This window comes from Muntiacus reevesi, chromosome 13, assembly GCF_963930625.1.
Source record: "Muntiacus reevesi chromosome 13, mMunRee1.1, whole genome shotgun sequence".
NCBI classification, from domain to species: Eukaryota; Metazoa; Chordata; class Mammalia; order Artiodactyla; family Cervidae; genus Muntiacus; species Muntiacus reevesi.
This window is the reverse complement of record NC_089261.1, coordinates 62,643,058-62,670,013: the sequence shown is the minus strand read 5'-3', so window position 1 is coordinate 62,670,013 and position 26,956 is coordinate 62,643,058. Positions and strand designations below refer to the sequence as shown.

At 44.0% G+C, this 26,956-nt stretch overlaps 1 protein-coding gene across 4 annotated transcripts in view; it reads right to left on the bottom strand.

Moving 5' to 3' along the window:
• DCLK2 (doublecortin like kinase 2) overlaps nucleotides 1-26,956 on the bottom strand; it is a 183,830-nt gene that overhangs the window by 67,821 nt on the left and 89,053 nt on the right. The window lies entirely within an intron of this gene.

The following is a 26,956-nucleotide window of genomic DNA, read 5'->3' as shown; positions in this document are numbered from 1 at the left end:
CTTAACTTCACATTCTTTTTTTCATCCTTCCCCACACAGTATATGTTTCAGATTCCATAGAACTCGACCCACCCCAGGGAGCGCATTCATCCATTCATCCAAGCGGTGACAAGAACCACCTTCCAGGATTTTGGATGCAGACAGGCTCTACTTTCACCTGTTGTGGGGTAATCAGATGTCTACGATTTCTTTTTCAAAAAGTACTTCTCTCCCAATAATAATACAAAGCTTTTAAAAAGTAATAATGTTTAATAAAGTTTCTAGTACTTGGAAAAGTTGTGCAATCTCAAGAATTCCTTGTCTTTCTGATCACTACTTAGATTTTCATTTGGAAAAAAAAATTTTTTTTCATTGCAGAGTTAAAAAAAAAATGCCCGAGAGAGAAGACAGTGAGCTAGACACAGTAAGTGGAACAGACACGGACACGGGTCCAGTCGCTCCAATTCTCATCAAGCAAGATGTGTCTTCTGCACCTCACTGAAACGAGCCCAGGCAGCAGCGCTTTAGTCAGTTTGGTAAGAAATGACCACAGACTAGGCAGCTTCAATGACGGAAGCTTATTTCCACAGTTCTGGAGGCTGGAAGTCTGAGACGGGGTGCAGCGTAGAGGGGCTCTGGTGAGAACCCTCCCGCCGGTTTCCTGACACGGTGGGCTGCGGGACGACACGGGAGGACGCAACTCTCTGCTGATCTTCTCATAAGGGTGCCAATCCTTCTGCAGGGGTGCTCCCTAACGACTTCACCCAACCCTACTGATCACCCACAGGCCCCCCTCCCAAACCCTCACACTGAAGCCAAGCAGAGTCCCGTGGGGGTCCTGGAAATGGAAGACTTTCTGTCTCCCATTTTCTTGTTTGTACGGGACAGAATGCAGCCTCCATGACCTCCCCCTGAGTTTCAAAGGGCCAATTCGAGCAGCTGCTAGTCAAGGAAGGAGCAGCCAAAAAGCCACCTGAGGCCAAGTGAAAGTGACCAGAGAGGCTCATCAGGGCGACTGCCATTGTTCATTCGCTCAGACGTGTCCGACACTTCGCGACCCCATGGACTGCAGCATGCCATGATTCACTGTTCTTCACCATCTACCGGAGTTTGCTCAAACTCATGCCCATCGGGTCAGTGATGCCACCCAACCATCTCATCCTCTGTCACCCCGTTCTCCATTTGCCATCAATCTTTCCCAGCATCAGGGTCTTTTCAAATAAGTCAGTTCTTCACATCAGGTGGCCAAAGTATTGGAGGTTCAGCTTCAGCATCAGTCCTTCCAAAAATATTCAGGGTTGATTTCCTTTAGGACTGACTGGTTTGATCTCCGTGCTGTGCAAGGGACTCTCAAGAGTCTTCTCCAGCACCACAGTTTGAAAGCATCAATTCTTCAGCACGCAACCTTCTTCACAATCCAACTCTCATACCCATACATGACTAGAGGAAACAGCACAGCTTTGACTACCTGGAACTTTATCAGCAAAGTGATATCGCCACTTCTCACTACACTATCTAAAATAAAGGAATGAAATAGAAATAGCAAAGAAATACAGGAAAACAATAGAATGGGAAAGACTAGAGATCTCTTCAAGAAAATGAGAGACATGAAGAGAATCTTTCATGCAAAGATGGCACAATAAAGGACAGAAACGGTATGGATATAAAAGAAGCAGAAGATACTAAAAAGAGGTGGCAAGAATACACAGAAGAACTATACAAGAAACGCCTTAATGACCCAGATAACCATGACAGTGTGATCACTCACCTACAGCCAGACATCCTGAAGTGCAAAGTCAAGTGGGCCTTATGAAGCATCACTACAAACAAAGCTAGTGGAAGTGATGGAATTCCAGCTGAGCCATTTCAAATCCTGAAAAGTGATGCTGCTTGAGAATACTCAAACTACCACACAGTTGCATTCATCTCACATGCTAGCAAAGTAATGCTCAAAATTCTCCAAGCTAGGCTTCAACAGTATGTGAATCAATAACTTTCAGATGTTCAAGCTGGATTTAGAAAAGGCAGAGGAAGCAGAGATCAAATTGCCAACATCCACTGGATCACAGAAAAAGCAAGAAAAATTCCAGAAAAACATCTGCTTTATTGAGTATGCCAAAGCCTTAGACTGTGTGGATCATAACAAACTGTGGAAAATTCTTAAACAGATGGGAATACCAGACCACCTTACCTGACTCTTGAGAAACCTGTATGCAGGTCAAGAAGCAACAGTTAGAACCAGACATGGAACAAGGGACTGGTTCCAAATTGGGAAAGGAGACCAACAAGGCTGCATATTGTCACCCTGCTTATTTAACTTATATGCAGAGTACATTATGCGAAATGCCAGATTGGATGAAGCACAAGCTGGAATCAAAATTGCCAGGAGAAATATCAACAACCTCAGATATGCAATGATACCACTCTAATGGCAGAATACAAAGAGGAACTAAAGAGCCTCTTGATGAAAGTGAAAGAGGAGAGTGAAAAAGGTGGCTTAAAACTCAACATTGAGAAAACTAAGATCATGGTATCCAGTCCCATCACTTTATAGCAAATAGATGGAGGAAAAAGTGGAAACAGTGACAAACTTTATTTTTTGGGGTTCCAATATCACTGCAGATGGTGATTGCAGCCATGAAATTAAAAGACACTTGCTCCTTGGAAGAAAAACTATGACCAACTAGACAGCATGTTAAAAAGCACAGACATTATTTTATTGACAAAGGTCCATCTAGTCAAAGTTATGGTTTTTCCAGTGGTCATGTATGGATGTGAGACTTGGACCATAAAGAAGACTGAGTGCTGAAGAACTGATGCTTTCAAAGTGTGATGCTAGAGAAGACTCTTGAGAGCCCCTTGCACAGCAGAGAGATCAAACCAGTCCATCCTAAAGGAAATCAGAACTGGAATATTCATTGGAAGGACTGATGCTGAAGCTGAAGCTCCAATACTTTGGCCACCTGATGCAAAGAACTGACTCCTTAGAAAAGACCCTAATGCTGGGACAGAATTTAGGTAGGAGGAGAAGGGGGCAACAGAGGATGAGATGGTTGGATGAGTTTGAACAAGCTCCGGGAGTTGGTGATGGACAGGGAAGCATGGCATGCTGCAGTTCATGAGTTCAGAAAGATTTGGACAGGACTGAGCTGGTCATGTATGGATGTGAGAGTTGGACTGTGAAGAAAGTTGAGCGCTGAACAATTGATGCTTTTGAACTGTGGTGTTGGAGAAGACTCTTGAGAGTCCCTTGGACTGCAAGGAGATGCAACCAGTCCATCCTAAAGGAGATCAGTCCTGGGTGTTCCTTGGAAGGACTGATGCTGAAGCTGAAATTCCAATCCTTTGGCCACCTCATTGACTCATTGGAAAAGACCCTGATGCTGGGAGGGATTGGGGGCAGGAGGAGAAGGGGACGACAGAGGATGAGATGGCTAGATGGCATCACCAACTCGATGGACATGAGTTTGAGTAAACTCCAGGAGTTGGTGATGGACAGGGAGGCCTGGCGTGCTGCGATTCATGGGGTCACAAAGAGTCGGACACGACTGAGCGACTGAATGGAACTGAGTGACTGAACTGAACTGAGGCCTTGCACACACCCTAATCAGCCACTCCATCCTTGCTATAAAACTCTCCATCAAATCATCCTGGGAGACGATTCACAGTTTTTCAGGGCAGGAGCCTGCTGTGGCCCCCTTTGCCTGGCAAAGCAATAAAGCCATTCTTTTCTATTTTACCTAAAACTCTGAGATTCAATTTGGCACTGGCGCACAGAGGCTCAGCTTTCAGCATCAACTTCACCAAGCTTTCAGCATCAACAGTGGGGATTAGGTTCCAATATATGAATTTTGGGGAGACACAAACATGCCATTCATAATAGAAGAATAACATTCTTCACCTTTCCTGTAAAACCTGCTTCTCTTCCCCTCAGCTGGTGGTCACATGTATCCTTTGTCCGTGCTAGAATCCTGGGACTCATCCTTTCCTCCCTCATCACCAACCCATCACATCATTTTGCCTTCCTACATGGCTCTCAAGTATTTCCCTTCCTCCCCTTGGTTCGGCTCTCACTGTTTCTTGCCTGGGCACCTACAATTGTCCAGCAACAGGTTTTTTAATTCCAGTCTCCACTGCTCCCCTGGCTCCACTCATCACTGTTCTCACAGATGTGGAAATAAATGAAGACCGTGTTGGTATATGCAGTCTCTTATGGTATGGTGGTTTAGTTGCTAAGTCGTGTCCAACTCTTGCAACCCCATAGACTGTAGTCCGCCAGACTCCTCTGTCCATGGGATTCTCCAGGCAAGAATACTGGAGTGGGTTGCTATTTCCTTCTCCTGGGTATCTTCCCAGCCCAGGAATCAAACCCAGGTCTCCTGCCTTGCAGGCAGATTCTTTACCGATTGAGCTACGGTATACGGGTCCCCATGAGACAGGACAGGGGCGGGGCACAACCTTCAAAAGAATGACACAGTCTGAGGTTACAACATAACCTGATCAGAATCAAGTAGATCCAAGAGATGCCTGAGTCAGCTTCCACTAGACCTTGAGCCTCATCATACACTCATTATACACAACAGCAAGCTAAACAGCACCACCCTCACGTGCCATGACAGTTCCAAGGCTGATCATAAAGGTCAAAGGTGGGCAGTGGCCGAATTCCCGGAAAACCCATCTCTTCCCCTAAAAGAGCTGGAATACTCCCCCTACTCATTAGCCTACGAAATTACCTACTCCTATAAAAACGGACAACCCCATGCCCTGGGGACTATCTTGCCTTATGAGATGACCCATACTCTGTGCAGTCTGTTTCTTTCCTGAATAAGCCTTCTTTCACTTTACTATGGCTTGCGACTGAATTCTTTCCTTTGTGAAGCCAGGAACCCACACCTGGCGACCAGCCCAGGGACTCACGTGTGACCTGGGATGTGATGGTTCTCTAGCGCCCCACTCTCTTTCCTGCGGTACCCACACTACTGACAGGGCTCGCCGACCTCCTTCCCTGACGAGATGATGCCCCTTCACAGAGCCCACAAGACGGGCCCTGCCTGACCCTTCAGCCCTTGACCATGCACACGCGCTCCTCAGCCGCGCCAAGATGACATAAGGGTCACTACCTGCATAGTCCAGCGATTCTTGTTCGTTAAACAGCTTTATTGAAGCATAATTCACAAACCATACAATTCACTCATTGAAAGCACACAATCTAATGGTTTTTACTGTATTCAGAGTTCTGCAACCGTCCCCACAATGTGAGAACACCCACGGCCCGTTATCATCGACTCCCCAGGTCTGCATCTCCTCACTCCCAAGAACCTATGCTCTGCTTTCTTTCTGTATGCATTTGCCTATTCTGGACATTTTACCTAAATCGAGTCACACAATATGTAGCATTTTGCAAGTATCTTCTGTCACTGAGCACGTTTTTAAGGTTCACCATGTTTATTAGCACGTATTATTACTTCATTCCTTTCTACAGGTGAGTAACATCTGGTTGTATGGATACACCACATCTTGTTTATCCATTCACCAGTTAAAGGACATTTGGGTAATTTCTACTTCGGTGCTGACTCTTATCAGTGTATTTTCCCCCATGTTGTTTCTCTGCCTGAAGTGACCTTTCTGAACACCCTTTGGTGCTGCGACCTCCAGGGAGGCAGTGACATCTCCTATTCATTGTTCCCTAAGGTCTAGGAGAGTTCTGGCTTCGGTGGAGGCTTCACACATGTCTGATAAATGAACTGCTCCTATTGGCACTGAGTTCTCAGGCACAGAATAACTCTCTGGGGTGAGTGGTGTCACAGAAACCATCTCCCCTCCCACCTCCACCACCATCACTTATGTTCAGGGCTTACAAAGCTTCGGCATCACTTAACCGCTCAGAATTGTCTCTCTGTATCGTATATGTGTTATCTCATTAACCCCTACAGTAACCATCAGGTTGATACCATCATCACTCCTCATTAACAAATGAAAAAAAAAAAAAAACCATTCTACAGGGAGCACCCTGCTCACACACAGGTAATGAACAGAAGCACAGGGGTTTGACACAGGTCCTCCACGTCTGCATCTCTGTGTTCAACTTGCCTCTGTGGGGCAGCCCCTCCCCTGGAATCCCAGAGTCCGTGTATATGCTTTTATAGTTCTTATCACATTCTACCTTGTTTCATAGCTATTTATGTCTCCTAAAGGAAATCAACCCCGAATATTCATTGGAAGGACTGATGCTGAGGTCCCAATACTTTGGGCACCTGAAGCGAAGAGCTGACTCATTGGAAAAGACCCTGAGGCTGGAAAGACTGAAGTTCAGGGGGCGGCAGAGGATGAGATGGTTAGGTAGCATTGCTGACTCCATGGACATGAATTTGAGCAAACTCTGGGAGATAGTGGACAGAGGATCCTGGCATGCCGCAGTCCATGGAGTTCCCAAGAGTCAGATGTGACTTAGCCACTGAACAATAGCAGCATTGCTCACATCTCCCACTATTTTGTTTTTTACACACATATAATGAATAAATGGTTCCTAAACAGAACTGAACTGAGTGTTACTTTCTTGGCCAAATAAACATCTACCAAAGTTTAATCCATTTTTTTAAAGAACATTTCATTAGTTTTTGTACTCAATTTACAAAATATGACAACTGAATTTTCTAAAATATACCTGTGTGAATATTTGTTTGAAAAGTAAATTAATTTTACAAGGAAACATTTCACCTGATACTGAATTAGTTGGCATTTAAGTAGAATAAATGCCAAATAATTAAGTTGCCTATTTTGCGGAATAAAGGTATTTAACAAGTCTAGGGAACAAAATACATCAGAAAGGTAGTTTATTCCCCCTCCCTGAGCAGTCCTATTTAATTCTTCCTAATCAATTGTTTAATGATTTCACCTGTCAATATTTGTTTGGATTTCCAAACATGGTTTGCATAAGATGTATGCACTCTTTTAATTCAGGTTCTAGCCATTAAATACACATTTGGTTAAACAGTTAAGCAAACCATATAAATTAGCAATTAGGTTCAGACTTACCTAAAATAAGTTATCACTATTCTCAAAAAATGATAGGTGTCATATAAATGATCAAACTGAGATGGACCAGCATGCATTTTGACTAATTGTATTTTATTAAGGTATACTCAGGATGCCGACATACCTCATAAAATGTTAAACAACCCGTTTCCATTCATTCAGCGAATTTGTACTGAGAACGCAGGGGCCAGGAACCACACGAGGCGCTACAGAAACATCAGGGGAGGGAGTGCCGACAGAGAGAGCCTTGCCCTCAGGAAGCAGTGTGAGCTGACATGTGATAAAAATACAGAAGCCCATCTGCACACTTTTCCTAGGTTCCACACATACACTATCGTGTGTAAAATAGACAGCTAGTGGGATGCTGCTGTTTCGCACAGGGGGCTCAGCTCGGGGCTCCGTGATGACCTGGAGGGTGGGATGGGCAGGGGAGAGAAGTCCAAGGTGGAGGGGGGGGGATACACTGCATACACATGGCTGATTCATCTTGTCCTACAGCAGAAACACAACACTGTAAAAAACTATACTCTAATCATAAATTTTTTAAGAAAATTCCTGAGTAAACATATGCAATGTCAAAAGACGTTAAGTGCTACAAAGACAGACAGCAAGCAAGCTGAATGGTGAACATGGGGCGCGGGAGATGCAATAAACAGCTTCCCCGCACAGGTGACATCTGAACAAAGTATTAAGAGGTCAGAGAGAAGCCGCATGAACGTCTGGGAAGGAGGTGGGGTGGGCGAGTGTTCCAGGAGAGAGGAAAGCCTTGGCGTGTTCACAGGGAACATGCACAGAGCACGTGAAGAGGGAGACGCTGCAGGAGATGAGGTCGGCAGCGTGAGGGAGGCTGCGCGCGGGGCGGCTGGTCAGGACGGGCTTCGCTCTGGGTGGGAGGCGAAACCATGGTGGCTTCCGAGCAGAGCTCTGCACGACCTGCCTTGAGACCGGATCGCACTGCGCTCAGACTGAACTGTCAACAGGCACGGACAGACAGCAGTGGGGGCCACTGCTGGTCAGGCAGTGAGGGGGCTGGTGGCAGGAGTGAGTGGGATGAGAAAGCGTCTCACCGCCCCTTGGACACTGGGGCCTGCAAGGAGACGAGGACGGCTCACAGTCTGGGCCTCGAGCCTCTAAAAGCACAGGCTTGCCATTAACTCTAAGGAAGAGTGCAAGGTCATGGGCAAGGTTAGTGGCAGAGGGGATGCTCACAAATTCAGACTGGGCACATGAACTGGGAAATGCCTATTAAACAGCAGAGGTTGTTGGGTGGAAAGTCAGACATAAATCTGAATTTCATGGGAGAGATCTAGCCTGGAGATACATATTTGGGACTCACCAGCACTTGAATGGTATTTAATATCCTGAGATCAGTGATGGCAGTGCACAGGGGGAAGTGGTCTGAAGCCTCAGCTTTGAAACACAGCAACTTGAACAAAGTCAAGGTGAAGAAGTGGAACCAGCGCAGGAGACAGAGAGGGAACAGTCAGTGAGGGAGGAAGAGAAGCAAGTGTCTGTAGTCTGCAGGACGCCAAACAAACTGCTGCAAGGGGGAGGAGTGATCAGCCAGGTCAGTGTCACTGGCGTGTGCCACGTTAGATGCAGGCTGAGAAGTGACCGTGCAATTCACCAACACGGGGATCACTGGGATCCTAAATATCAGAATCAGCTTTGATGCAGTGGCTGAAGAGCAAGTCTAATTGCAGCACCTTTAACAGAGGATGGATCAGACGGTAAAGAATCCGCCTGCAATGCAGGAGACCTGGGTTTGACCCCTGAGTCAGGAAGATCCCCTGCAGAAGGAAATGGCAACCCACTCTAGTATTCTTGCCTGGGAAAACCCAAGGACGGAGGAGCCTGGCGGGCTATATACAGTCCATGGGGTCGCGGAGTCAGACACGACTGAACGACCACTAGCAGAGGATAGGAAAAGAACTGGAGGCAAGTTTTTCAAGGAGTTTCGGCTGAAAAAGTGGAGTAGAGGGGGTGGGCAGGTGGCAGAAGGAAGAAATGAGTCTGTGGTTAAGAGAACTCATTTTCAAGGTGAGAGAAATAACACCAAGTTCCTATGCTACTGAACCGATCTAGTGGGTCAAAAATGGGGGTGCAAGGAAGGAAACTGCCAGAGCTGCCTCCCTTTGTGAGCAGGGAGGAAATCAGCGGGCAGGTGGAAGGGCTCGGCCTGCATGTGACCACTGTCAGCCCCGCACAATGAAGGGAAGGACCAGATGGAACCTGCTAGGTGGGGACTTGTGGTGGGGTAGGGGTGAGTGTGCTTCCTGCTTCACTAGAAAACTGAAGCAGAGTTTCCAGCTCAGAGTGAGGCGGGGGCAGGAGGAGGGAGGAAGTGCAGCAGATGTGAGCAGGGAAAAAGGTGTGAAATGACAGTCCGTGATTGTGGGGAGGACGAGTGGGGAAGGAAATACGACAAGCCTGCAGACAGAATTAGGGATCCACTCAGGGTCCCACAGCCTGCATGACAGACATTCCTGGTTCTAAAACCAGAAAGCAGCTATCCAACCTATACAGTGTTTTAGAAAAACCAGTCTTTTTAAGCTGGAATGGTTACCATTTCATGGAGTTGCACCTGATCAGTCACTAGAAGAGAAATGCTAGGAACACAGACGATATAAAAACCTGGACCCCGCAGACAATGAGCACATAAGGAATGAATGGGAACTTCGGTCCCTCTGTTGCTGATGTAAAATGCAAATAAAATGCAAATCTCTGTTCACATCTTTCACAACACGGACATGGACTGGTGCGCACCGTCATCACTGTGTTTAACTCAATTGTAAACTTAAAGCACTAGAAACAGAGCAGCAGGCAGACGCGAGCTGACAAGTGTGATTAAAGGGGGACCAAAGCTAACACGCACAGAAGGAGATGAACAGACTTCAGTTCTGCGTGTGCTTTCACTGTGCAGGATAATAAGCTTATGGCATTGTTTAAAGTACAGGTGTCGGCCCAGCCTGGGCGCAGACTCAATGTAAGCTTTCGCTGGAAGCAGAGGACCACCTGGCTGAGTATGACTGCCTCCCCCCTCTTACACAGGTAGACAAGATACTTCTGAGGCTCAGTTTCTCTGTCTATAAAATGGGCAAGAAACCAGTTTCATCTTTAAGGACAAAACATGATAGGATGTGAAAGAAGTTAGCTAGCACATGTTATTTCTTCATGTTCACTAATCCATGCCTCCAATATTTTTTAAAATTTAACCTAATGGATAATCTTTTCCCTAAGTATAAAACAAAAGAAAAAAAACACATGCTTTCCTACAAGTTCAATAAAATAGATATATTCCCAGAAAAAAAATCGCGGACACCTTGGAAACTTTCCACTGATACCCTTCACTTGTGAAAAATCAGTGCCCCCCAAATTTATGATCTCTTAAGCTCCCAGAAATTGCATACAAAAATGTGATTCATGTCATATAAAATAAACCATATATAGCATACATGTAACATGTAAGATATGCATAAATGTTTATATGCATATATTAAAAAATGTTTCTACCTAGAATAATTACAAACAAGAAAAGATTTGACTTAAATGTAATAAGCACTGGCTTATGTAGGTAAGCTATACCTATAAATGTCAATGTGTTTAGATAATGCATGTAAAGACAGAACTCCAAGCATAACAATCTAATTGTATGCCAAAATTATATTTGTGAATAGTAGGTCCCCATGTAATACAGTCATTACTTGGCCATGCTTAAATTTCACAAGCACGTCGGACCACATATTTAATTGTTCTCTGTAGTACCCCAAAGTCAGTCGATACCTTTCAAAATAAAACATCAGGCAAAATGCCCAGGGTAATGCTCTAAGTTAAAACAACTCTCACATTAATTTACTATTGCACATTCATTCTAACATGAATCATGTGCCTACTGGATGCTAGGCATAAACAAAAGACAAGAAGCACACAATCTAGTGGTGGAGATGAACAAGAGAAGGAGTAAGTATCACTCAAAACATTACAATAAGAGAGGCGGTAACAGAAGAACACCCCGGCTACACCAGGAATGAAGCAGTGCAAAGAAGCAATAACCTGATGAAAACCGCATTCTGTAAAATAGCCAATACTTTCAGAGTATTTCTTTTGTTCAGACACTTAGATAATTCTCCTATGATTTTTTAAACATATTTCTTATTCTTTAACTCCAGTGCCCAGTTTTTTCCTTTTATCATATATTTTTAAAACTGGCATTTAACATTCAGTTATGGGCCACGTCATTAAATCTGACTCAGAAGAAAAACTTATCAACACTTTGAATAATGTCTCAAAGTCATTCTTAACAAGGATGAGGAAAAGCATATCTGTTTGGAAGATCTCTTACAGTTTGCTTCTAAATTCTTTTTTCCATGCAAAAAGCTCCTCACGAATAATGGAAGCTCTGTGACTTACGAAAGCAAGCTACACAGATGAAGGTGGAGTAGTATTTCTGCTAAGGTACAAAATTAAAGCCATGAGCAGGATCTAATGGGGAAACATCCAACTGAGAAATAAAGTATCTGCAGGAGCATATCTGAGTCTTCCAAATGAATGTGGGCCATTTAAAAACAGTAATTTTTCTATACTTCAGTAGACAGATTAATGAGGTCAGGGTGAAGAGGTGGCAGCCATAATTTCAGTGCTAGTACTTAATAAAGTGCAACAGCCACTTTTTTTTTTCCTCTCTTCTTTCTCTATTTGGACTCGGTTAGAGGATAGAGAAAGAGACACAAAGTCGTGAGGTCTGATAAAAATACTTTGCATGTATTAGGAGCATAATAAACCATTTCCTCCAAAGAAAACAGGTGGAGGACACAGAGATGTCATCGTCCCCAGACACTCACGTTCTGAACTCAAGGTCTCTGATTCCCGACCCCCTAGCACTCTGGAAATCTTGTATTTCCTACCCTTTCCAGAGTTACCAAGGAGCTGATGGTAAAACAGGCTGAATTTCTCTAAGATCACTTCCTACTACAAAGTAGTATAGTCTAAACATTTTAGTTTCTAAGAAAAGCTTATTTATATTTTAGGACAGTGCTTTTAGAAAAGTTGAGTGCATTTCTCTGAAAGAAGAAAAAAAAGGAACACTATTATAAGTGAGTAAAGAGCTATGTCCATTTGGGATGTCCTTCTGTTCAAGTTTCAGCTTCAGAGAAAACGTCAATGAAATCTTCATGCCCTCCAAATCCAGGTGTTGCCTTAAAACTCTCTACCTTTTTCAATATAGATGCTAACAGTGAGGCATTAGCCTGGTTTTGTGTCTGAACCTCTCACCAGAGTGCGAGTTCCACACATGTAGGCTCATTGCCTTAGTTATTACTATTAATAGATTTCTAGCTTAGCACATGGAGCATGTGTTCAATGAATTTCTGCTGAATCAATGAAATGCCCTCAATCCTTTTTCTTCCAGGAAGCCCCTCTTAGAGGCTCCATCTCACACTCTTTCTATGAGTTCCTATCAAGTCATTATCACGCAAGGTAGTCTTCATTCCCAGATTTATAATGGTAGTTTTCTCTGGCAGCTTCCCTGGTGGCTCAGTGGGTAAAGAGTCTGCCCACAATGCGGGAGACCTGGGTTCGAGCCCTGGGTCGGGAAGATCCCCTGGAGATGGAAATGGCAACCCACTCCAGTATTCTTGTCTGGAGAATTTCATAAACAGAGTGAAGGAGGAAACACAGAACAAGCTCCCTCTTGAAAGCAGGACTCTGTCTTGGGCCCAACTGTGGACTTGGAGCTCTATGCCCAGTATCGATGGAAACGACATACCAACTGGAAAACCAGGCCCCTGGAAGGAAGAGCCCCAGGGCTCATACCTAGACTCTCTATCACCTGAAAGAATACCCTCATTATCTGTGTAACCGAATAGAATCTAGAATAGAATTCTATTATGCTTATGGGGGTATGACCACAGGCCTATGGATAACTGTCCACTGTTAACTACCTAGGCTTAAGGCATACGAATCACGGGTTAACTTTGATTATATCTTTCTTTTCCTTTGTTCAGACTAGTTTCAGGGAATTTGGGGAGGTGGGTTTGGGCATGTACACTTAGCCTATACAAGGTTTTCAGAAGAACTGGTCAGGGTCCTTGGCTAAGAGGAGACTCTGCCTTGGGCCCACCGGTGTAATAAACTGCACTCCACCATCTGCATTGTCCTTCTGAGTGAGTCTGTTACCCAGGACGCGTGGCTACAACAAGAGGAGCCTGGTGGTATACAGTCCATGGGTCATGTCAAGATAATCTATGAACTCTTTGACCATACCAATCAAACCCTTAGCTCCTTATAGGAGGTATTCAGCAAATACCTGGTAATCAAATTTTGGCTCTAGACACCTTGGAATACTCATCTTAGATCACATAAACTCTTTCAGGAATCAAATCTCATCAAAAACTGCTCATGAACTCTACTACCATAACCATTTGGTAGAGGGGATCCAAAGGCAAGCAGTTTGCAATTAAACCTGCCATTTGTTGCCATTCAAAGACTAGGGGTTCTGTTCAAAAAGTTCTCTTGAGCTATTTTCCAAGCCTATTTTATTGAAAATCTCCAAGGCCTGATAAAAATGCAAAAGAATCATCCTGGATCTCAGTGAGAGCCTAGTTAAAACTAACAAACATCAACTTACCTAAACAGAGTCAGGGTCAAATCTTAGAACTTCTGAAATTTCTACCTCTGAAATGTCTACTTTTTGGAACAAGAATCACACTTTATCAAAGAAATAAGGGCATGATGGATATCAGAAGTAAAAAACTACAAGATGAATTTATGGATTTTCTTTCATTTTAACTGTGTGTGGGTATATATGAAAGAGAGAGAGAGAGAGAACAAAAGTCCACAGCTCCTGTTGACATCAAATGCTTTCACTATCAGAGTTCGGCTTTGAAAGGTGCCCTCTACTGAAGAGTAGTTAGGCAGAAACTTTTTTTTTTCCCTAACTTACTTATAAAGAGGGTTTAAAGGAGCTCCAGAAAGAAAGCCCAGTAAGTGGCTTACATTTGAAACTAAAATTATTATTATACAGGCTTTTAATAGACTTGCATCAATACCCTTGCTTTTATTTTTTTCCTAAGAAATGGTAATAAACTGCCAAAGAGAGCTGCATGGTGAACTCTCAAGGTGTATTCTATCACATGTAATTTTTCTATTACATAAACAAATTAAAATGTTAACTTTAAGATGCAAAAAAACCCAAGTGACAATTTTATTTTATTTTATTTTTTTTCCAAGTGACAATTTTAATATATAATAAAGGATAAGCCTAATAACTGACTGAACCAATATCTTCCTGTTTCTATTGTGAGCAAGGGACACTTTTTTTTTTTAAATAAACTGTGCTCATAGATATTTCAAAGCTACAAATTCAGCATATTGACTTCATCATAACTAACATTATCTCAGACACACACCACCACCACTCCTTTTTTAAAACGCAATTCTACCTTTGAAATATAAGTTCTGCTTAAAATGAACAGGAAAACCGTATCTGAATTAAGTCATCTGGTTCTTCCAAAATGCTAGAAACAACAAGCAGAAAAATAAACTCACAGGTCAGCAGCCAGGGGCTGGGACTCTCCCTGTCTCCTCCCTACCCAGAGTACAATCAGCATAAATAGCCTGCTTTGTTCCCAGTAAGTGCTGGCTGGCCTACAGTCAGGGAGAGATTCCTTTCTACAGCAAAAAAGAAAGCTTTTAGAATAGCAATGTTTTTCAGCTTCCTGTAAAACCATTCAGCCAGGCACGCTTCAACCCTGTGGTTGCCACGGAAACAGAACTGAAGCTCAAAGATGACAGTACTTACAGTAAAGGGCTTCTCGGCTTCATCTGCAGCGAGCTCCCCACATTTACTTTGCTTTCATTTAAAAATACTGGACTAACCTTCCTTTTCCCACTGTGGCCTCCCCATAATAATGATGATTCACCAATTGAGACTAATTAGAGAATCTTGAGGCCTAAGATTTGGCTTCAGGAAGTACTTCTACCAATAGGATGACAAGACCTTGAAAAATTCAGATGTTTAGCTACTGATTGTATTCTGGGAGGAGAGATCACTCTTTCTATAAAGGAGGTGATTTCTAAGCTGACCCTCTGACTGTCTCCACTGAGGGTCTCAGTCTTAATTCCTACAAGACAAAAAGTTTCAAACCTACTCCAGAGCTTTCTATCAAGGGAGAGAGGCTGGAGCAAAATTTTCGAATTCAGGTGAAGTAGTCAGAGGAAATGTATTACCCAACCATCACGAGTGTTCCTCTAATTCTGATGCGGGAGCTAAACGCTTTCAAGCAGATGTGACTAGAACTTTGAGTCAATGTTCCCTAGGACTCAGGCATCAACCATAAACAAAAAAATGGTACTGTCAGTGTTACACAAGAGGCAACTGAGAATCAAAATTAAGGCAGCAATTTTCTAATCCAAAATTTTTTGTTTCCAACAGAAAGAGAACAAGCAGAGCATGCATACCTACATACTGTCTGCCCCGAATCTCATTTACACATCAACTTCACTGAACCCCCAGAACAACCCTGTCAAGGGCGCACGATTTTTCCTTTTACACAGAAAGAGAGCCTCAAAAAGGTTAAGTAACTTGATCAAGGTCACACAGCCAGTGAGGGAGGAGCTGACATTGTTACTGAATCCAAGCTCACTCTGCTTACTGCATGAGAGGCTAGTGAATCCAAGAGACCAGGTGTTGAAGCAAGGAATACGACTATTTGGAAAGCCAGCTGCCGAAGAAGATGGCAGACTAGTGTCTCAAAATAACCAGCTTGTTGGGGTCTGAATGTCAAGTTCTTTTATGGATCAGAGATTGGGGTGGGGGCAAGGAAACAAAGTAAAAAAAGACCATTAATCTTGCAAATATCTCTGAGAATGGCAAGCCTCAGGCAGGTGGATGTGTCAAATTCAATTTCTTCCTGCCATCTACAGGTAGACAGGGTTTTGAACAAAGGCACTTTAGCTTAACAGTCAGGCAGAGGGGCAGGATTCCCTGAGGCAGGCCATTATGTATGATTACAGTAATAAAAGTGGCAAAAAAAAAAAAACAAGGGTTAAAGTCAAAGAAACAGATCTAGCATGGAAGAGTCAAAATTGACTCTTTTCCTGTTACAGGATGTGAACTCTGCCTGTCTGACTTGGAATGCATCCTTTGTACCTGACCACACACTGTTTCCATAAAGAAGAAAGTGAACGCAAAAGTTGCTCAGTTGTGTCAGACTCTTTGTGACTCCATGGACTATGCAGTTCATGGAATTCTCCAGGCCAGAATGATCTTCCAAACCCAGGGATTGAACCCAGGTCTCCCGCACTGCAGGTGGATTCTTTACCAGCTGAGCCACCAGGGATGCCCTAGAACACTGAAGTGGGTAGCCTATCCCTTCTCCAGGGCATCTTCCTGACCCAGGTATTGAACTGGGGTCTCCTGCATTGCAAGCGGATTCTTTACCAACTGAGCTACCAGGGAAGTCAACAGTGTGATTTATAATCTATGAAAACAACATAAAAGACCTTATTGAGATAAAATCTTAAAGTATAAGATTCTTCAACTTCTTTGAAGTTTTAATATACTTGTCTAAAACCCAAATAATCAGACCAGTTATCTATGTCATATTTTTATGAAGAAAATGAAAGGCAAGCATATAAGCATACCTCTAGGATTTCTACCCCCTCTCCCCCAAGGATCAACTTCTAAGTAATGCCATAAAGTCAAGCCAAGTTCAGGCCAAACACCTATACCTTCGGGAATACTAAATATATTCTGAAATTGATATCTTCAAACAAATTGGCTAAGTCTTACTAAACACAAATTACAAGCACAAGTTGGAATCATATGGTTTTCAGGACTCCATTTGCTTCCAGACTGGAGACTCTTAGAGTATAATATGTATTAATAAATATTGTGACCTTTAAGATTTTAACATAAAGGTAAACCCTGCAACACTTTCTGGAAATTCATCCTCGGCATATAGTTTAGCATATGGTAAGCACACCCAGGTAGTAAAGACCCTGGGAATCAAGACTAAGAACCGTTAGAGAACAGGGTATGGAAAACCTTGGTCAGTTAAGTCTATGCTTATTCTGGAAAACACCGACCACTCAGCACTGCCAGAACAAACACTACTGCATGTTCTCAGGTAGTAGGGCTATTTAGGTTTGTAGGAAAACCATCCCTATCCTTAAAAAAGAATCATGTCTGTTGTTCAGGCTTCTTTCGTCTTAATGATTCTTCTCCACCCTTGCCACTGTCAACTACAAGCTGGCACTTACCAATTGCACTGCCAATGACTGAGCAACAGGGGCCTTTGCCATCTGTCTCTGCAGAGACTGATCCCTGTGCTGTTGACCTTCAACACCGCCTGAGCACGTTCAGGTGGAGTAAGCTCTCTGAGCTCCAGGGAATCTGGTGGGACAGGTCTTTAGATAGTTGGATGTTTTCAGGAACAGATTTTATGATCTCAATCCTTGCATCTCCTCAAATCTAGAAAAGCACTCAGTTCCTTCATGGTGACATGAGATCCTCCTGACTAGCAGAAAAATTTTGTAAAATGAGCGCTTATGGTATTGAACTCTGCCTTCACCAAAACTTTATATATTGACCTTCCTCTCACTGCCTCTCTGAAGCAATCTCTCAGAGCTATCTGAGGTGCTGCCTCCCAGGCTGCAGTCCTCATTTTGCCCCAAATAAAACTTAACTCACAACTCTCAAGTTATGCATCTTTTTTTTAGGCAACATCATCATGCTCTGAATCCCCATTTCTTGTATCAAGAGGACCACCCCACCTACTCTTTCAGCACTGCTCACTTCTAATTTGCTGCATTTCACATTCAGGACAGAGAATTCAGGTTTTGGAAACAAGAGTCAACTTTCACTGGAATAAGCTTTAGTGTCCAAATTTTACACTGTCTAATGACAAAGTTCCCTTCATATGGTTCCTGTTTTAAGCTGTGGCCCAGCCTGGTAAGTAGGCTAGATTTGAATCCAAAATAAGTGGGCAGTTCTGTGTCACAGAAACCTTAAGATTTTGGTTTCTATGGCTGCATTTATTTTCACCATGACATGGAATCAAAATTTCCATTTTTAAAGCAACATCAATCCTACATGAAAAGCAATGAGAATATTTTTTCCAACAGTCTTCTTACCAGACGCAGGTCTCACTTTTACAGCCAAGGAAATCCTCTGAGTAAGTTACACGCCTGTGGCTATTTAGAAGTGGAAAGCATGCCATCCATTTGAATTATTTATGGCAACACTTTCAAAATGAAAGTGATACTGGCGAAGGCAAAGACCACAATTAGATTTTCCTATTTAAAAGGCACCTGTTCCCCAAACACGGCCAGAACTTGTTACACTAACATATACATAACGGATTTGCACTGTTGTTAGAAGGGGTCCTTAGTTTTGGAGGACTTAAAGCAGTAAAGATACCCAGCAGTCACATTCATCAGTTTGTCAAAAATACAAAACCCCCAGAGAAGACATGTGTCTGTTGACTGTGCAAGTCTATTCCCATTGGTTTGAAACTTTAGAATGAAGGAAGAAAAATACTTTCGCTGTTGTTTCATTTTAAGGTTATTTAATATATTTTAGGACCAAAGAGTACTGCAGGCAGATAATGCCCAGCCCCCCACCCAGAGTTAACAAATGTTATTTGGTCATGTTGGCCTCAGATCCCTTTAATATTTGGAAATAAAACCTAAGTTAAAATCTCTTTTGTTCCTGGTCCCAAGCCCCATTTCCCCTCCCTCTTGCCTGCCTTTCTTCTCCACCACCCCCCAAAAACACCATGATATATTCAGCCTAGGTCGTTTCAAGCCACATTTTTAGACCTTGTAGCAATATTCCAACCAGGAATTTGTTTAATATGTTGTAAAAATTTTATGTAAGTTATAGCATACTAAATACATCATCCTGCAATTTGCTTTTTTTCAGTTGGTATTGATCTTAAAATCTAACCAGGTCTTGGTTTTTTGTATTAACTCTTTTTTTTTTAAGCTCATTGATCCATTCCTAAAGTTTTTGCTTTTAAAACTTTGATCATCATGTACCACTTAACATTACTTTTGATTGCAAAGATAAATCCCACATAGTCTCAAATCAGAATCTTTCAGATAAATGACTATTTTCTCAGACTAATCATTTTAGTTTGTACATTATAACCATTAGGGTGACCAAGTAACTTCTCAGATGGAAGAAAAGATGTGTCAATCAATTCCTTTTTTGCCCACAGACTTCATCTCCAATTATGAGAAAGGAATGTGCAGCAAATGTTTGACATTTAGGTCCAGAGATTTGGGCCAAACTATTATTTCAAGAACAGGGTTTTTTGACCCAAAGGAGAATTAACTCTGAAAAAAAGAATTGTTTAATTACTAAAACTTAAAATTATTCACGACAGAGACATATCTTAGCTTTCAGAGAAAAATACCTGCAAAATGATTTAACATTACTAATTCACAGGAACAGTTCTTTTTGAAAGACAGAAGAAAGGAAGAAAAAAGCAAAATCATACATCGGATTTATTGTACACCATAACACCAGATAGGTTTTAAAGGCACAGGAAACTTGTTTCATAGAGAATGCATAAAAGGAATTCCTCCCCAAAGAATTCCGTAAGCTGGGAAATACTGATGAGCTGTATGCCTGTAGAATTTCTTATCTTTTTCTTGCATCCAGAGACATGATATTCTTTCAAAGAAACATCCATGTTTGTTTTTTTTCCCCAAGTCTCCAGGGGTGTCAATTAAACTGGGACTGGGACCAGCAAGTAAGGGAAGTTGTCTGCAAGCATTTATCATCAAGTTATATGCCTTGCATGAGGAGCCAGCTGTCTTAAATAACCATCCCCTCCCTGGGGCCACAAGTCTGGGCAAGAATGCTACTCATGTCAGAAACTCATGTCATGAGATTAGATTTGAATGGAAAAGCAAAGGGAACGTGGGCTCTCTGCTCCAGCTGGGATTGATTATTCCCTTCCCAACAAGGAGGCTGTTATTTAGCCTGAAAAGAAGAGCCTCCTTCCTTCTTGGCCATCTTCCAATCCATCGTGGCACCTGAATACCTGACTTAAAGAATACCCTGCCTCACCACAGCGTTAAGGCCTCTCAGCCTCTCTCCAGGAAGATGCCTCGGGCTTGGTACCCTGTTTCTCCTCCATATGAACAGAAGTTACCCCTACTTTCTTGTGGTGTGGCAAGGTACCTTGGAACCCTAAGCAGGTGGCTGAGGACAGATGGAACGCCCAGATGGGGACTTAGGTAGGTCGGCGTGAGCTTGGAGCAGCGAGGAGGATGGGGAAAACATGTGGCAGCTGCAGCCTGAGTCTATGTCTCTGCACACTGCTCCCCGAGCACCAGCCCTGGGCCTGAGTATACACAGGTCGTGTGAGTGGGTGGATGCGTGGTGCAGAGGCAGGCACTCCAGATTCAGCAGCCTTAGACTCACAGGGCGGCAGGTTTTACTACTACATGGCAGGGATGGCCATGGACCACAGAGGGCTTAGAAAACAGACGTGAGCGGACGGTGGCATGACTGCACAGTAGCAAGGATCTGACCTGCAACAGGGTCCCAAATGTAAGTAATGTTATCACAATAAACCCCACCCACCTATCTATCCTCTTCCAGCATAGCTGGTTAGGATCTAGCAACTTAAATGACTTGATGGGAACACTCCCAGCTTACAGTCAGTAAAAACAAATGGGACCCTGAGAAGACCCCAGTATCAAATGGACCCCTAGACACCCCAGCATTTGGAGAGCTGTGGGCAGGAAGAGTGTGCTCAGAGACCACGGAAGGGGCTGAGGAGGGAGGAGCACTTCCACTTACTAACACAAATGCAGAAGCGGGTGAAGGTAATCATGATACATTCTACACCCAACAGCAAATGATTTAAATACACACACGACTACGACTGCATATCCCTGGAGAAGGAAATGGCAGCCCACTCCAGGATCCTTGCCTGGAGAATCCCATGGACAGAGGAGCCTGGGGGGCTACAGTCCATGGGGTCACAAAGAGTCGGACATGACTAAAGAGACTTTGCACAAATTTGCACAATTATATAAACTCATTCAGTGACATTTTTAAAGACTCAATATGAGACCTTGACAAATGTGAGGTCTGGGCCAAACAGCCCACAGAGTCAGCCCCAGCACCTCTAGGTGAGTGCCGAGTCCTGGCAGGGACTGAGGATGAGTCCCCCTTCACAGTCTGGTTAGTAAAGGGTGGCTCCGTTCCTCATCTCCATTTCTCAGGTGTTTGGCCTTGCTCTGACTTGAGTTCCAATTCTACATTGTAGTAATACAGTTGACGTCTGAAGAACAGAGGTGTGAACTGCACAGATCTAGTCATAGGCGGATTTTTTTTTTTCATTAAATACTACAGAACTGCTCCACGGTCCATGGTTGGTTGAATCCAAGGATCTGGAACCATGGATGTGGAGGCCCCTTATGGGGATTGAACATCAGTGCATTTTGATATCCAGAGCAGGTCCTGGAACCCATTTACCCAGCGAGGATACTAAGGGATGACCTTACTCATCTCATTCCCTGTGTACTACAGAAGGAGAACCTGCTCACAGACCAAGAGATTCGCTCCCTCTTTAACATTCCATTTAGGAGTGGCATTTGCTGCTTCTGTGCAGTGTGTGGAGGTTTTCTTCAGTCCTTCCCCAATAAACAGAGTGGCAGCCAGCACCCTCTCAGGGGACCATCTTTGGCTGAATTATTCCCAGGCTAAATAACCTCACCAACAGAGGAACCTGATTAACAAAGCTTGTCATGTATTTTTCAAGTGCCACCTTCACTATAAAAAATTATTTCAAGATCCTCACAGAAAAATGGGGTTCTGAAATGATCACATTCTTGTTCTGATAAAGACTCAGGTATCCCTTCTAAAATGAAGCACAGTCACGTAACAGGAACAAAGAGGCTCACAATGCATTCATTCTCTGAAGCAGATGAGCTTCTGACAAATGCAACTAGTCTGGGTGTGGCTCAGCAGGCACAGTCATAAAGAGATAGACAGGACCATGTTCTAAAAAGAGGAACATTCTTTTTACATGTTCTCTTTATTGGTCAATCCTAAAGGAAATCAATCCTGAACATTCACTGGAAGGACTGATGCTGAAACTGAAGCTCTACCTGATATGAAGAGCTGACTCATTGGAAAAAACCCTGATGCTGTGAAAGATTGAAGACAGGAGAAGAAGGGGACGACAGAGAATGAGATGGTTGGGTGGCATCACTGACTCGATGGACATGAGTTTGAGTAAGCTCCGGGAGTTGGTGATGGACAGGGAGGCCTGGCGTGCTGCAGTTCATGGGGTCGCAAAGAGTCGGACACGACTGAGCGAGTGAACAACAACTGCATTGGTCACTCCTTAGGAGACCACTTTGGGAATTTCAATAGCAAGAAGCAACCGTGTGACGAGGACCTGACGATGGGACCGGATCCCATCCCAGGACACACAGGATGCTGGTGGTGACTCAGGAGGGGAGATGCCTGCACAGAGGAGAGGGCTGCAGGGCGGACGTGCCGAGCCCACTCTGTGGACGTGCACGTGGGGCCTGCCCGCGTGCGGTGTGCCCCGGGGGAAGGCACTGCAGTCCGGGTGGTGGTGCCCGGACCCCCGCTCACTTCCCGGGCACTGCTGACACGCAGTGTGGAGGACCGCTCTGCTAACAAGGCAGGTTTTGTTGTCCCCACCTCCTCTGCCTTCAGTACAGTGGGATTAATAAGCATCGAAGATTCACAACCCTTTCCACTTCACAAGAATTTTGTAGTCCTTCCCTGGTAAATCATCAACATCGTGTGGGATAAATAATTTGAATTTTGCTCTCATCACTGCTGTGAGCTGTGGGTGTAACAACCCCCCTCCTGCTCCCTTTGTTTGAATTGGCTAGACGCTCTCTGCTCTCCCACCCTCATGCAGGAGCAGCACTCCCATTAAAATTCATGATGTTTCCCTCAATGCAAGTGTCTGATTGCAGCTGTCAGTTTCCCAGTTCAAGGATTTTCATAGCGCCCGAGAGGACAATGCGAGGCTTGCACTGCTGAGGAAGTAGGTCAAGCTCAATTTCTCTACTTCGGTTCTGCTGTCAAAAGTGCAGGCTTTTCCTTCTAGAAAAAAACACACATCTTCTGGGGAGGCTCAGCACTTAAAAAGAGGTGAAGAGGGTACACACGCTTCTCTCCCTCCCCCAGGGCGCCGTGGTGTCCTCACACAGTGCCTCAGGAAGGCGCCTCACTGTTCCACCACCAGTGACGCCCTGGAAGAGCCTGTCTTTTTGCTATTTTGTTTTTATGCGTCACGGACGTGGATACCAAATACACGGTCAACAGGTCAACATAAGAACTAAAGCTGGGGCGCCCATAATTAAAAGGCTCGTAACATCCTGAAGCCCACAGTCATCTGCTGGGCTGGCTGGTGTTTTCACCATGAGCCACCTGGGGAACGGTGGGCAGCAGGGCAGGACCGCCGGCCAGTCTTGCCCGGAGCTCGGCTCCATCCCCGACCCATCTCTCCCCTCCCCTCACTCCCTTTCTGCTCGCTCTCCGCTTAGCTGCTCAGTCATGTCTGACTCTACAGCCCGCTAGGTTCTTCTGTCCAGGGGATTTCCCAGGCGAGAATGCTGGAGTGGGTGCCATTCCCTTCTCCAGGGCACCTTCCCAACTCAGGGATCAAACCTGGGTCTGCTGCATTTACTGTCTGAGTCATTACTTTTGGCAAATGCTGTGGAAACACTTTATAAGAGGGAAGTAAAAGAAGAATGGAACATTCTTGAATCCCCCAAAAGTCAACAAAATCCAGAACTATGGCTGAATTACTGAGTGTAACGAGAGGGGCCGAGTGTTTATGTGGCGCTAAACTCCACGCCCATGCCATGTTACAGACGTGGCAACAGAAACTTAGAGAAAATAAGTGAATCCTCAAAGGCACAAATGCAGTGGCAGAGTTAGAAAGAAACCAGGTCCCTGACTCCTAGGTATTCTTTGCACTCTAGTCCTAATACGAGGAAAAGGAGAGATGGCCAGTGAGAGGTGGGCATGCCACAGAGAGATGCACAATCCAACCCTGAATCCAGCTGTAACTGTTCTCATATACTGCCAGGCAAAGATGGGGAGGAACAAGGCATCTCTCAAAAGAAAAGGAAAAAAAAAAAGCACCCCCAAGAGTGAGGAGACCTGGATAATAATGCCTAAAATTTGTTTGGTAATCTTGAGAAAGTTACTAGCCGTTCCAGTCCTCAGCTTTCTCACCCATAAAGCTGGGGGTTTGCAGTCTATGAGCTGTAGATTCCTTTCATCACACACGTACATGTTTCCAGACATATGTCTACTGAGGTTAGCTATGTGTTCCTGGCACTGCATTAAGCACAAAGGGAAGGAAGGTCTCTTTCATCGAAGAACATTTACACTTCTTTCCCATCATCTGTTAAGTCAAGCATGCAGAACAGCAAACAGCTTGGAACAAATGACGTTATTGGACACTGCATGTAAGGTGCGATGCCTGATCCCGGAGGAGCAGCAACTAAGGGCGAGGGATGCGCGCGATCTCTGTAAGCAGGAAATACGACTGCTGGTCAGCTGCCGAGTCATGTCCAACCCTTTCAACATTACTGAGCCACATTCTGGACACGGCATAAGAGGGACTCACATGCTGATTAATCTTCTGTCCTGTCAGATGAGGGAGGGCCTGGAGGACTCTGGAAAAGCCTCCTTAGAGAGAAGGTGAGCAGACCAGACTAGTCAGAATAAACAGACCTGACGAGCCAGAGCAGCTCAGTTATGTTGTAAAAGGCTAGGGGTGAGATGGCAGAGGACAGTGGAGGATGCAACATTACTATTTGACACAATTTCCAAACACACGTTTAATGCTATAACCAATGTTTAAATTTCTAGAACATTCTATGATCATGTTTTATTTCTCTGTCTTGTTCATACTTTTCCCACCTCTATGCCTCACCCCTGAGCCTAGTCTGCACACTCTCCGCCCTTTCAAGGTTAAGTTTAACTCCTATTCTTCTGGAGATTTCACTCCAGTTAACACTGCTATCTCCTTCCTTAGGCACAAACATACTGAATTCTAATTTAACTTAATTAACTAACATTAATTTTTGACCAATTTTATAATGATCTAGAGTCCATCTGGCTTCCCAGATGGAACTGGTAGTAAAGAATCACCTGGCAATGAAGGAAATGCAAGAGACTCGGATTTGATCCCTGGGTTGGGATCAAATTTCCCATGGAGTAGGAAATGGAACCCCACTCCAGTATTCTTGCCTGGAAAGTTCCATGGGCAGAGGAGCCTGGTGGGCTACAGTCCACGGGGCCACAAAGAGTCAGACACAACTGAGCACATTGTGTGACTATACCTTCTATCAACAGGACTCTAAATTTCAAAAGAGAGGTAAAGACAATACAGATTACTGAGTCCCAGACTTAGAAGCTCCCACTGAGATTATGTAACCCAAACTCCCTTAGTTTGTAGGTTAGTCAACTGGGATGCTCCCTTTAGGAGTCCAAAAAAGTCAGGAATATGAACTGAGGGTGTTGTGAATCTGGGCACTGTAGCAGGGAGAGGGCAGTGACTGAAACAAAATTGGATTTTGACAAGTGCTGCTTCGATTTTGATAATCAATCTTTTTACACAAGAAAGCTCTCTTCAGATGTCTCCATCACCAAAAGCACCTGATTTTCTGTGGACGGACTCTAAACTCACAGCGTGTCAAAGTCTTCACGTACAGGTCTTCAGGAAGGAAGGGTCAGAGACGAAGGATCTGTTCTTGGTTCTGCCTCCAAATGACACTGAGCATGTGGTTAGGTAACTTAGCCTCTAAGTGTTTCACTTCCAATTTCCTTCTAGGAGAAATGAAGAAATCAGACTAGGCAATCTAAAAAGAACCTTTCCCCTGCAATAGATTATGTTTCACATCCCAACATCACAGGGACACCGCTGTCGTCTATGACTCCCACTCCTACTGTCTGTGTATTTCCATCCACTTCCCTCTTCTCATTGTCTCTGGCCTAACTTTGAAAAATTCTACTTTCTTATAAACTGGACTGAATTTTCTCACAGTACCAGTGGCCAAAAATATTTTTACTGATTTCTCCCTTTCCCCACTCAAGGAAATTCCTTTAATTTCTTTTTTCTATTTCTTTTGACATGACCTGCATCTATGGTTGCCTGATAAAATTCAGGACATCAAGTTAAATTTAAATTTCAGATAAGCAGGGGGTGGGGGAGAGAGAAACTGGGAGACGGGGACTAACATGCACACACTACTGTACGTAAAACAGGTAACTAGTAAGCACCTGCTGTAGGCCACAGGGAACTCTACGCAATACTCTGCAATGACCTACATGGGAGAAGAAACTTGAAAAGAGTGGATACACGTATAAATGGGCTTCCCTGGTGGCTCAGACGGTAAAGACCCTGCAGAAGACCCAGGTTCTGAAGAAGGAATTCATAGGGCCTGGACGCCATCTCAGGCCTGTCTGTGCTGATCGTGCGAGGCCACCTCTCCAGTGGACTCCGAACTCTGTGCTTAGCGCCTGTGGGAATGACAATGGAAGGATAAGACCCCCTCTGGGCAGGGGAATCTTGAAGATCACATCCAGGTTACTCATCGCCTAAGAGAAAACAGACACTAACCACTCCTGCCTCGGGACAGTATCTATCGGAATGTAACCACAAGCTTATCGGTTATTAACTGGTTGGAATGTAACTGTGGGCTTATTGATTATTAACTGTTTGAACACATAACACGTGAATGATGGGGTTATTGTGATTGTATTTACCCTTCCTTTGTAAGCCTCAAGGGATTTGAGCTGGTGGGTTAGTACACGTGGGGTATAAAAGATATTTTATTCACAAATATTCACAAGATTCACAAATGTTGGTCAGGGCCCTTGGCTAAGAGGAGACTCTGCCTTGGGCCCGCCGGTGTA